We start from the raw sequence: 12,130 nt of genomic DNA on the forward strand, positions 1-12,130 counted from the left end.
ATTCTGCATCATTGCAACATGAAAGATGCTAACACAACAAAGACACCCATGCAAACAGATTTTCACAACTTAACACATGAACCAAGTCCTGAGTTCGAGGACCAAACACTTTATCGTTCAGTCATTGGTTCACTATTATACATTAGTAGTTGGACCAGACCTGACATTGCACTAAGTGTTAATCTTTTATCACGACACGTAGGTAAGGCAACACAATTTCATTGGGCATGCATTAAGAAGTTATTGAAATACCTGAAACACACTAAACACATGAAGTTATTTCTAGAACCAACACACACTGATCAACCAAAGTTAATTTGCTATGCCGATGCTGACTGGGCAAGTGATAAGAAATCACGCAAAAGCACTTCTGGTTACATGATGTTTCTGAATGGATGTCCTGTTTACTGGCAAGTGAGAAGACAGAGTTTTGTTTCATGTTCATCTACTGAAGCTGAATATGCTTGTGTTTCAGATGCTTGTAATTCTCTAACGTGGTTTGATGCTTTGATCACAAATATCTGGACACGTCCGATTCGACCAATCACCGTGATGGAAGATAATGTATCTGTGGTTTATATTTCTGAGTCACATTTTACAGGTTCTAGGTCCAGACACATTGACATTCGTTATCAAAACACAAAGCAATTAGTTAAGCAAGGTTTTGTTAAATTGCAATATGTTTCTACACATGATCAGATTGCTGACATGCTTAATAAACCACTTGCAGCAGGTCAACACGAGTATCTGCAAAAGAAGATGTGCCTTAAGTGATGATTTGATGACGTCAGCCCAACTAGCAAAAGAAGGGGTGTCACTGCGTTAAATGTTTGCTAGCCGAACTGAACTGAATAGCTGAACTGAAAGAGTTACTGTGCAGGTCATAAGCCTTATCTGACAATGATTTATTGCACATGTTTAACATGTTTATTACATCACACATTCCAGGGACTTCTTTTTCTTTTGATCTTTGTCCGTCTGCCAGGAAGCTGGTAGACAAACTGCTCTTGCCAAAATGTAACAATTAGATAGATTTGTTTTATTTTCTATTTCTTATTTTTGTATTAAAAGTTTTGTTTCTCATTAGAATATGTTTCCGGGATTTTATTTTATTTTTCGCACCTTGAAGATATGCCTGTTTGGAAAAGCCGCGGTCTAAGCCTCATGTAGTTCAGGGTGAAATATCTTCCCCTGACAGTGTGGTCACCAGCAAAGCATGGGGGCATTCCAGGGCACCCCCCCCCCACTGGTTCCCTGCCTCCCTCCCCAGCGAAATTTACCAAGGTGAATAGAAACTTCTCAAGTCCGGCTGCACCCGATCTGGTGGAGCGCCCGCAACCGCCCGCCTATCGCCAGGGATACAGCCAGTGCAGATGAGCCACGTGGTTGCTCCAATCGCACGGGCACTGCACCAGCTCGGGTGCAGCTGGACCCGAGAAGTTTCTCTTCTCAGAAATGTCGTCTCAGTGAAGCTGTGGCAGCCTGCCTGTCCCTTTCAGGTGCTTCGACCCCCGGGAGGGAGGGGGCCAGTGGGAGCATAAAGGGAGCTGCAGCTCCTCTGTGAATGGAGGGAGAGGAAAGAAGTTGGGATTCTCACTGCTGCAGCCTTTAAATGGCAGAGAGAAGCCGAACTCCCCCCCCCCCCCATTCACAGAGGAGTTGCTGCTCCCTTTATGTGGATATAATGTGATATTTTGCAAGGACTGGGAAATCTCTCATGCAGTCTCTGAACAAGAAAAATGTATTTGCATGTTAATGGGGGAAACAGGTGAGCTAATTATAATCTTAAACTATTTTTGGCTTACTATACAGATAATTTAGTGCAAAGCCATGCACAACAGTATTAGATTTCAGTGGTTTTATCTTCCTTGGTTGGTTTTGGGGAGAGCTATGGAAAGCTAAAACAAATGCTGTGTAACAAGGAAGCGTGAAACATTCCTTTTGATTCATTGGAGAATTAAAACCAAACATTATTTCAAAGGAGAGAAGTTTCATATCATGCAACTTTCATCAAAACTATTTCACATGCCCTTAAATCTTTGGGGTGGGGGGGGGAGACAATAGTGAACATCTAGGAAGTAGGGTAGTAGTGGCAAATATCTTAGAATAATATTGTGATCCAACTATTATAAATTGTTCAGCAATAATTTAAGTAAAATAATTGTGCATACTATATATAAATTGTTACTTCTTAGCAGGAAGTCCAATATTTTTTTCTTTGGATTTTCCCATTTGGCTGAGTTTTTCAGTACTCCGACATACTATTCTTTTTTTATTGGGGATATATTTATTGGGTTTCAGTCTTCCATCAGTTAAGAAGACAAGAACTGCAAAGCAGGTGGTTATGTGCAAATATCATAAGTATTTTTGGAATGTATGTGTGATGCTACCATTGTGAATTTCTTGTTAAGAACACTTATCAGGTTTTAATATTATGACTGTCTAACTTATTTAGAGGGTGAGTGCTTGCTTGTTGCAGTAAAGTACAAATGCCATAAGCAAAAGACCTGTTTACTCTCAGAGGGATATTCCTGCTTAAATTGCTTGATAGCAGTGTGCAGAAACTTTAAATTGTATAGCTCACAGCACTAAAGAAACCTTATATAGCAGTGACTACACATTGGCTGTTTCTGCTTCCAAGTGATGCTTTTAAAATCTACTGGAACATATTAGGGATTTCTGCACTGAGAAGCAGAAGGATGGACTCTCGCCTTTATGATGGGCTTTTGAGACACTGGAAAGCAGTGGGAACTTTTGCTACTTCTAAGTACTTCCAAATCCAATAAGAAATTGATTATCTTTCCTTGAGCCTCTTTATGCAGGGACAGGTGCTGAAAAATCCTTCAAAGAAATGGAAACAGTGTGTGTGTGTGTGTGTGTGTGTTTGGAGGGGGGTTGTTTCTGTTGTGTAGGATTGGAATATAATTTATTGGCCCTTGATTTTGAGGGTGGAGGGAAGTTGCAGAAGCTGAAATGCGGTTGGGACAGACTGGGGAGTCCTATGTTTTCTCTCTTTTACATTTTCAGAGATTATATACAGTATAAAGAGTTAACAGTTGCACCGATTGTACTTTATGTTTGTGTACACAAAACAAAGAACAGGTAATTCAGCACATGACTGCCAAGCCACTCCCACTCAGTCACATGGCTGGCAAGCCACTCTCACCCAGTCACATGACTGCCAAGCCACTCCCACAAAGCAGACCACACCTACAGAAGAGGTTCTAAAAAAATTTGAAACCCACCACTGCTCCTGGCATAGCTTAGCTAGCTGTTGTTTTTGTAAATCATTACATTTTCCCCATAGGACTACTTGCCAGGTGGTAGACTGAGTAAAGCTTCCAAGTGATGTTTAACTGTTCACACAAACCTTAGCTCTGAAATATAGGTCACAATCAAATGATATACTATTTGGCAGTCCAAACCTAGAAATAATTTCTTCCAGTAGGACGTTTACTACTTCATGCTCTTTATTAGTCCTGCAAGCAAAAGCCTCAGGCCATCCTGTGAATGTACATTCTAGTCCCAAAACATACTTAAAACCTTGCTTTCTAGGTAATTCAGTGAAGTCTATTTCTCAAATTGTCCCTGGGTAGTTGCCTTTAAATTGGACGCATAGGGTTGGGCACCTGTCTACTTTTGGATTATTTCTGGCACAAATCAGACAAGCTGCTACTGCTTGGAGATAGCGGAATACAGACCCTTGCCTACTACACAGCATGTCATAAAGTCTACTAGGTGTCAGGATTCCAAATAACATCCAAAATTAAATCAGAGTCCAAGGCAAAGTATTGCTCAAAGTTCCAATTTATTAAGAGAGTCATGTTGGCACATCTGTGAAAACCAAAATCTGAGCTTCCTGGGGTTTCCCCACCCAGTTGAGAGTTCATGATCTTGCTCCCACACCCACAACTCCATCACATGGCCCAATCTTCCACTGCCATGCTGGCAGTTCCACCCATTCAGTTCCGATCAGGTGCAGAGGTGTAGAGACAAAGGATGACCTTGGATTCTAGAAAGGAATTTTATTTTGACAACAACACATTCTACTCCTTACTATTCCCCCTCCCAATTGCCCACTAATGAATCATCATTGTAGAATATTAGTGTGGCAGGCCAAAGATCCCAAAATGAACCGCCTGCAGGCCTGACAGGCGGCCTCTCTTCAGAAGAAAAATGTTTCCTGAAAAGAGAATAATAGAGAGGTTAACATAACAGAATTAACCATCTCTCCCCCACCCCAGGGGGACCCTTTGGTTTATCAGGAAACTTATCATGGAATTGTTTTACTAACCTATCCGCTTTTAGGTCCCAGCTTTTCACCCAAGTAGCTTCAGACAAAGGGTAACCCTTCCAATGCACTAAATACTGTAAGCAACCCCTATACAGCCTGGAGTCTAAGATTTTTTTCACCTCATAATGTGTCTCCTTTTCTATCACTACAGGAGGAGGGGGGGCTTGGGTGGACGGTCTTATGCTAGACCCAATTACTGGCTTCAACAAGCTACAATGGAAAACTGGGTAAATTTCCCCTAGAATTCTGGGTAGACTGGGTTGAACTGTAACTGGGTTAATTATCTTCACTATTGGGAATGGACCTAGAAATTTTGGGCCAAATTTCTTGCTAGGCATTCTTAATCTTATGTATTTGGTAGATACAAAAACTTTGTCCCACACACGAAAGGACCACGTTGTTGTATGCTGCTTCGGCGAAGGGTAGTAAGTCCCACCAGTTGTCTTGCTGATAGTCCACATAACACCAGATGTATTGTTCCACCATCGCATTGGCCCTCTCTGCTGCGCCATTCATGCTGGGATGAAACGCTGAGCTCAATCCTTGTGTGGACCCAATAGACCTCAGGAACTGTCTCCGCAACCTGAAATGATCCTCTTGGGCACTCTGTGCAGGCGATAAATGTGTTTCACAAACATTTTTGCTAATTTCTTTGCAGACAGCAACCCTGAGCAAGCAATAACTCTCCAAATTCTTCTATTTCCGCTGCTGTCTGGGAGCTCGATGATGAAGTCCATTGCAATCTATTCCCATGGTCGGCTAGGGCTGGGACTCGTTGTAGTAGTGCAGGGGGCTTTGAGAGCTTTGAGGTTTTTATGATCAGTCCAGACCTTGAACAGCATATCCCCCCCTTCCAGGAATTGTCTCCAAGTGAGCAGGCTCCACCTGATCGCCAACGCCTCTTTCTCCCAAATGGCCCACCTCCTTTCAGTGGTGAGCTTTTTGGAGATGTAAGTGCACGGCAAGAGGTGGCCTTCTTTATTCTTTTGCAGTAGCACTGCTGCTATCTCTACATCACTGGCGTTTGTCTGGCTTATGAATTGTCGCTCTGGGTTGGGGTGTTGCAGTATGGGGTCTTGGGCAAAGAGCTGTTTTAATTTCTCAAAGGCTTTTTGACAGTCCATTGTCCACTTTAGGGGTTGGTTTGGTTTTGGCTTTGTTGGGGAAGGCCCCATTTTTAATAGCTCAGTCAATGGGAGGGCAATTTCTGCAAAAGTCAGAATGAACTGCCTGTAGAAATTGGCAAATCCAAGAAAGCTTTGTAGTTGTCTGCGAGTACTTGGAGGTTTCCAATCTAACACAGCTTTCACTTTTCCTGGATCCATTTCTATCCCCTCGTTGGAGATACAATAACCCAGGTAATCTAATGAGGTTTTGTGGAACTCACATGTTGACAACTTTGCGTATAGCTTGGTGGCTAGAAGTTTTTCCAGGACTTGCCGTACCAGCTTCACATGTTCTTCCAGGGTTTCAGAAAAGATCAAGATGTCATCTAGATAAACGAGCACTCCACGGTACAGGTGCTCATGTAGCACCTCATTTATGTACTGCATGAAGACTGCGGGTGCTCCTTGTAGCTCAAATGGCATGACTTTGTATTGGAAGCTGCCAAGGGGGCAGTTAAAAGCGGTCTTCCACTCATCTCCCTCTCTGATCCATATGCAGTAATACGCCTCTCTCAAGTCCAGCTTGGTGAAGATCTTGCCTTTAGCCAAGTGGTTCAACATATCTTTCATGAGGTGGAGGGGATAGGTGTTCTTCATGCATAACACGTTCAAGGCTGGCAGATCAACACAGAGATGAACACCGCCATCTTTCTTTTCTCTGAAGAGCACTGGGGCTGCTACTTTTGACTTCGCTGGTTTGATAAAGCCCCCGCTTCAAATTGGTGTTGATGTACTTCCTCAATTCAACCATCTCCTTGGGAGTCATGGAGTACATTTTCGGCTTTGGTAGGGTAGCCACCGGTTTGAAGTCTATTGCACAATCTGTGGGCCGGTGAGGGGGAAGATAGTTGCCATCTTCCTCACTGAACACCTCCGCCAAGTTCCAGTAGTCTTTTGGTACTTGTTGGATCCCTGGGGGTTTCGTCTCTGCTGCAGGTGCTGCAGGTTCTGGGCTCTTGGGTTCAATCGTCCATGTGTGGCCCTTTGGCTCCACCGGTGGTAGCAGCCCAAATCCAATAATCAATTTCCTAACACCGTCTTCCCACTTTATTGTAGGAGCCCACTTGTCCAGCCATGCAAGCCCCAAGATAATTAATTCGGGCATCTTTGAAGCCACAATGAATCTGAGGAGCTCATAGTGGCAGCCTATTTGTAACTTTACCAGTTCGGTCATTAGCAGAGGTGTAGAGACAAAGGATGACCTTGGATTCTAGAAAGGAATTTTATTCTGACATCACATTCTACTCCTTACTATTCCCCCTCCCAATTCCCCACTAATGAAACAGCATAGTATAATGGAATATTAGTGTGGCAGGCCAAAGATCCTAAAAGGAACCGGCTGCGGGCCTGACACCAGGGCTTTTGGCCCCCAATGTGCTAGCATGTATTTGTTATAAAAGAAACCTTAGAGGTGTATTTGGTAGAATAAATTTTCTCTCTACCCTCCATTACCCATCATTCACCCTCCTAGCCTCCGATAATTTTTAAATTTGTGGGCTATATTTAACAGTTGATTCTCTTGCATTTAATAATCATCATTCCTTTCATAAGGCTCCACGGCATGCAAGACTCCAAAGGTATATTTGCTATTAATGTTTGTTGGCATTATCTAATCCATTCAAATATTTTCCCATCCCCCTTTAACAGCCTCATAAAGGGGCTTGACAATAAATCTAAAATTAAGAATCCAAATTCTACAAAAACCAGCCATCCCCCAAGAATCCCAATTGTTTTCTATTAACAGAGGGTTTTAATAGATTGCTTCCCTCTTTAGGCTAACAGTCTCTGCTGTCCTGTAGAGATGCCATACCCTAAGTTTTCTTAATTTGGGGAAATCCATTTTGGATTCCATATAAGACTAAAGATTGAGAATTCTGTAGCCTCACATTGTCCCCATCATCATCTAGATCCCATTCTGGCTCCTTGAGGGGTACATTCCCAGCAGCTGTCATTCTCATGCTGCTGCTGCTGTCCTGGTGCTTCTTCTTCTTCTTCTTCTTCTTCTTCTTCTTCTTCTTCTTCTTCTTCTTCTTCTTCTTCTTCTTCTTCTTCTTCTTCTTCTTCTTCTTCTTCTTCTCTGTCCTCCCCCACCCCAGTCTCTGGTCCTCTCTTGTTAAAAGGACATCCATCAATGTCTGAATGTCTGCCCAAGTGGGGTTATGTGTCCTTATAATAGATAAGAACAGAAAGTGTATTTTCTCTGCATCTTCTCTATAACTGGGATTTTGTTGCTTCCAGTTATAAAGGTCAGAAGTAGAAAATGGTGTGTAAACTAGCACTCGACAGAATCTATTTCCTCCTCTTACCACTATATTTTCTCGGAGTGAGTCTGCATCTCTGGTTTTAGTTTTGAACGAGATTGGATGTCACAAGAGTCACTCACTGTTTGATTACATTGTTCCTCAGCATCCCCCCTTTACTGGGATCTCTTTGTCTCGGGTTTATATATAATCTCGGGTATCATTCAGTATTCATATCCAATTATTACTTATCATAACACTATACATTGTATACAGTATTATCATTATCAGTTTTTTATTTAACTATATCTATTATCACAAGAGTTTCACTAGGTTTAGCTAGTAGTTTTAAATTATATTCTTCCATCTATCAACCTGTATCTTTCCAATAACAAAACAATCTTATGTCCTCTGCCATTTGTGGTATCAATCTTCTAAGCTTCTTTTTAATCAGCTTTGTATGGACTGGTCCTAGCAACTCCTTGCTTGTAAGATCTCTCATATAATCCTGGTGCCCTCTTTCTGCTTCTTTATTCCACTTGTCTTTAGTTGTCAGCAGTGTTATCCATATTTTCATTAATAAAGTTTCATAGTCCATAAATTCTTTACTTTTTTCTTCTTCTTCTTCTAATAATAATAATAATAATAATAATAATAATAATAATAATAATAATAATAATAACAACAATAACAATAAAAAAGAGAACTAAATTAGACACCGTTACGCTTTGATTATTAGGGGGGAAATGTTGTGACATAGAATATAGCCAAATAAAGAAAGGATAATAATAATAATCTATACATATGTATGGGTATAATATAAGGAAATTGGATGTAAATTGCAAACAGTGATCTGGAAAGGAGGATTAGAAAACTCTGTTATTAAATATTATGGATATTTAGCTAGAATAGGATATAAGGATTTAATGTTAATGGAGGATTTTATAAATAAGTAAATGAAATGCCAGTATGTGGTTATGTATTAAATTTTGCTATATTTCATGATGAAGGATGTTTAAACAATTATAGTCAAATAAAAGTGGAGGTATGATGATGGTAATATGTATAAACATTTGAGTTAAGATACTAGAGTTAATATGAATTATACTTGATGACGGAAGAAGAGATGCACAAAAGCCGTTTGTAACCAACTGATACACTTTCTACAGGATGTAAAGAAGGAGGATTTTTATGTTTGTTTTGAAAATTAAAAATAAATAAAAAAGTTTTTGGCAAAAAAAAAAAGAAACACATATATGTATACTACCTCCACACTCCTCTAACAGAAATGGACTATTAATAAGTTTTACAAATACACTCAAATATTGTACCTCTGTCTGTCTCTTTTGTTTCTGCAATATTGCTTTTAGTTGCTCAATAAGTCCCATATTATCAGGTCGCTGAAACAGCCAAAAATCACCTGGATTGTCCAAGGGAAGTGACAAAGAAAGAGATGATTGAACATATTGTTGATATAAAGTAAGAATTCTGTTTATGCTATCCTTTACATGTTATTTTTAAAATTGTAAAAGTGTGAGATTTGGGGGGATTTCTACTGCTAACATGGGAGCTACTAAAATTTTCTATGTACCCTATTACCTTTTCCCTATAAATGTTTTAAAACCAATAAAAACTTTTTACAAAAAAAAAAAAAAAGAAGTCACCAAGGATCTTACTGAGGCTGGACGTTCATTTAGACAGTGATTCATAGCATTCAATCAATCCACTCTATGCATCAGTGATACACGCAGATCTCTGCATCACCCCTTTCTTTTCAGAGTAGTCAAGCACTATCAAAAGACTCATGAGCGCTGAGGGTGGCTGGCAGTGCAGAAACACACAGTCTTGGTCACCGACCGGGAGTTTTATTTCAGAGCAATCACACACCTTTCAACCACTAAGTCTTACCCATCCAGGGGCCCTCCTCTGGTAGTCTTTGGTGTCATCCTATTGAATCCAGGTCTGGAATCCCGGACGAGCCCCCAGATTGTTGTCCCCAATTTAGGTCTGAGCTTGGTGCTGAAGGCAATGATGGATGCCAGACATGAGGTGCAGGTTTTCTGATTGCTTTTTATTGGAGTACTCCAAGGAGAAGGGTTCCTGGTCAAAAGGCCAAGAACCAAGATCAAAGGATTAAGTAAGCTTTGTACACTTCCACTAAAGAAGAAGGTGGGACAAGGTGAGATAACAAGAAATATCATCTAATAAACATTTTAGTAATAATTCTACAATTTGTTCTATTAGTCTCTACCTGTCCCTATTCCCAAGCCTTGGCTAATGAATGCCCCAGGAGCTATCTAATACACATTTCATTTACTGCAGGCCATCCCTAACTTTTAGCTGAAGTCTGCAAGTTGTCTAACTACCCATAATTGCTACAAACTTTACACATGCATATTTCCTGTTGATAAGCATTCTTTGTTCTTGCCAGACAGACCCCCAGAATTACAGTCTTCCTGATTTACTTTCAAGTATGTGCCATGAACTTGCTTTAGCAGCCAGCCCATCATTCAGTAGAAAATAAAGAAAGAGAAAGAAAGAAAGAAAGAAGGCAGGAAAGTAGGTAGGTAGATAGGAAGGGAGGAAGAAAGGAAGAAGAGAGGCGTGGGAGATTATTGGTGCAATTGGCCTCGGCGTGTGGGACCGGCTTTTGGCTGGACTGTGGGGGAAGTTTATGGGTGGCACGCTGGGAAGATGCACCCGGGTTGGGAAAAGGACTCTTGGATGAGATCTTTTCATTTGCAAGTATGGCCAGGTGACACAGACACACCGTATGCCCTTCTGTGGCATTCTTTGTGCGAAGATTTGGAAACATTTTTCGTTTGCAAAGAAGGATGGACCCGTCTCTCAGCACGTGTGGATCTGCATAGCTGTTTGCATGAAGATTTTGAAGCCCCTCTGTTTCTCTCTCTGCCTCTGCCTCCCCTCTCTCTTAAAGCATAGACTGACAGACTACCAATGTATCTTGGTTCATCTTTTATGTAGCAATCATTGATAAGTGTACAAATACAGGCAAAATCACATGCAGGGTTCCTTAAAAATCTAAAAGATGATCCAGTAATTGCTACAACACTAAAGTGCTAATCAGTAGGATATCCAAATTTAATCAGTTGAAGTGTCTCTTAACCCTTACAGAATCACAACCATGATCCCAGGCATGATCTTTAATAGATCCTTCATCAATCAATCTGCCCAATTCCATATTTCATTATAATCTAAAAGTGTTCACCCTTGGCTTTCCCCAGGAATTAATCTCATTAAAGAGGTAGCCACAGATCCTTAATAGATCAACCTGCCCAATTCCATATTTCATTCAAAGAGATCACCCTTTTGGCTTCTCCCACTAGTTAATCTTGTTGAGGAGGTGGCAGGATTTTTTTCATTTTTGGGTTCAAAGCTCTTCAGTTTGATTCCAAATTGATCAAAGAGAACGGTTGTGATCTCGGAGTCCTGCAAGACCGTTTCCATACACTCCTTTCCCCTGGTGGAAATGAGCCACTGACCCATGTAGGTTAAACGTCCACCAGCTGCTTTGTGCAATGAACAAAAGGATTTGCAGGTGAAGATGGAACAGGGTGAAGTCTGGTTGTAAAGACACATGTCAGAAAAGTCTTCCAGTTTCTTCTCCTCTAGAGTGAATTTATAGTGGAATCTCCCCCTCTCTCCAGAAATTTTCCAGCATTCCAGGACCCAGGTAGCTCCTTCCAGGCTCAACCAGAATATGCCTCCTTCTTGAACTTGTTCCACCTCTGACTTCAGCTCTAACAGTTCCAGGAAACCTTCTCCAAACCCAACATCGCACAGGAACTGCCATCCGTCCAAGTCTACCAAAATGACCAAGTGGTCCAACGGAGGACCATAACACTGCATGAAGCGGTTGCAGACATGTGCGGCTAAGATTTTGGTGTGAAATCCTAACGCTCGCAACAACCACTGGAAAAGTCCGTTCAGTTCATAACAAAAACACTCTGGTGGTTTTGGACAATCTTCTCATACAAACGAAGCAATTCCAGGTGCATGGGCTCTTGACAATGGATGCTGATGCTCTCAAAGGCTATGGAGAAGAGGTGGGAACGATGGATGCACTTGAGGGTCTCCAAAGAAGGGCCGGCAGAGGGACATTGGAACCCAATCTGTTGGAGGTAACATCCAACATCCATCTCAAGATTGGATGGAAGATCTTGAAAAAGTGAATGGGGAAGTGTTTCAAGATTCCTTCTTTTCAACTTTTTCCAAGATCTTGTTCTGCTGTTTTGATCACTTTCAATAACGAAGCTCTAAACTGCGGTTGAGACTCCAAGACACTCTAGTTCCCAAGTCTCTTCTCCTTTCCTGCCCGATTTCCTTCCCCTCTTCCTGAAAACCTTTCCTGTTGGAATTTCTGCTATGAGTTTTGCTGTGTATACAGCGGCTGATAGTTTCATTATTCC

General features: G+C 41.2%; 1 pseudogene across 1 annotated transcript; it reads right to left on the reverse strand.

Annotated features, from left to right (window-relative positions):
- Positions 1-11,047: 11,047 nt before the first annotated feature.
- On the reverse strand, positions 11,048-11,860 carry LOC309400868 (arylamine N-acetyltransferase 2-like; annotated as a pseudogene). Its single transcript has one exon. The product of its transcript is annotated as an arylamine N-acetyltransferase 2-like (transcript).
- Between the last annotated feature and the right edge of the window lie 270 nt (positions 11,861-12,130).

This window comes from Natrix helvetica (genome assembly GCF_964273705.1).
Source record: "Natrix helvetica genome assembly, chromosome: W".
Lineage (NCBI taxonomy): Eukaryota > Metazoa > Chordata > Lepidosauria > Squamata > Natricidae > Natrix > Natrix helvetica.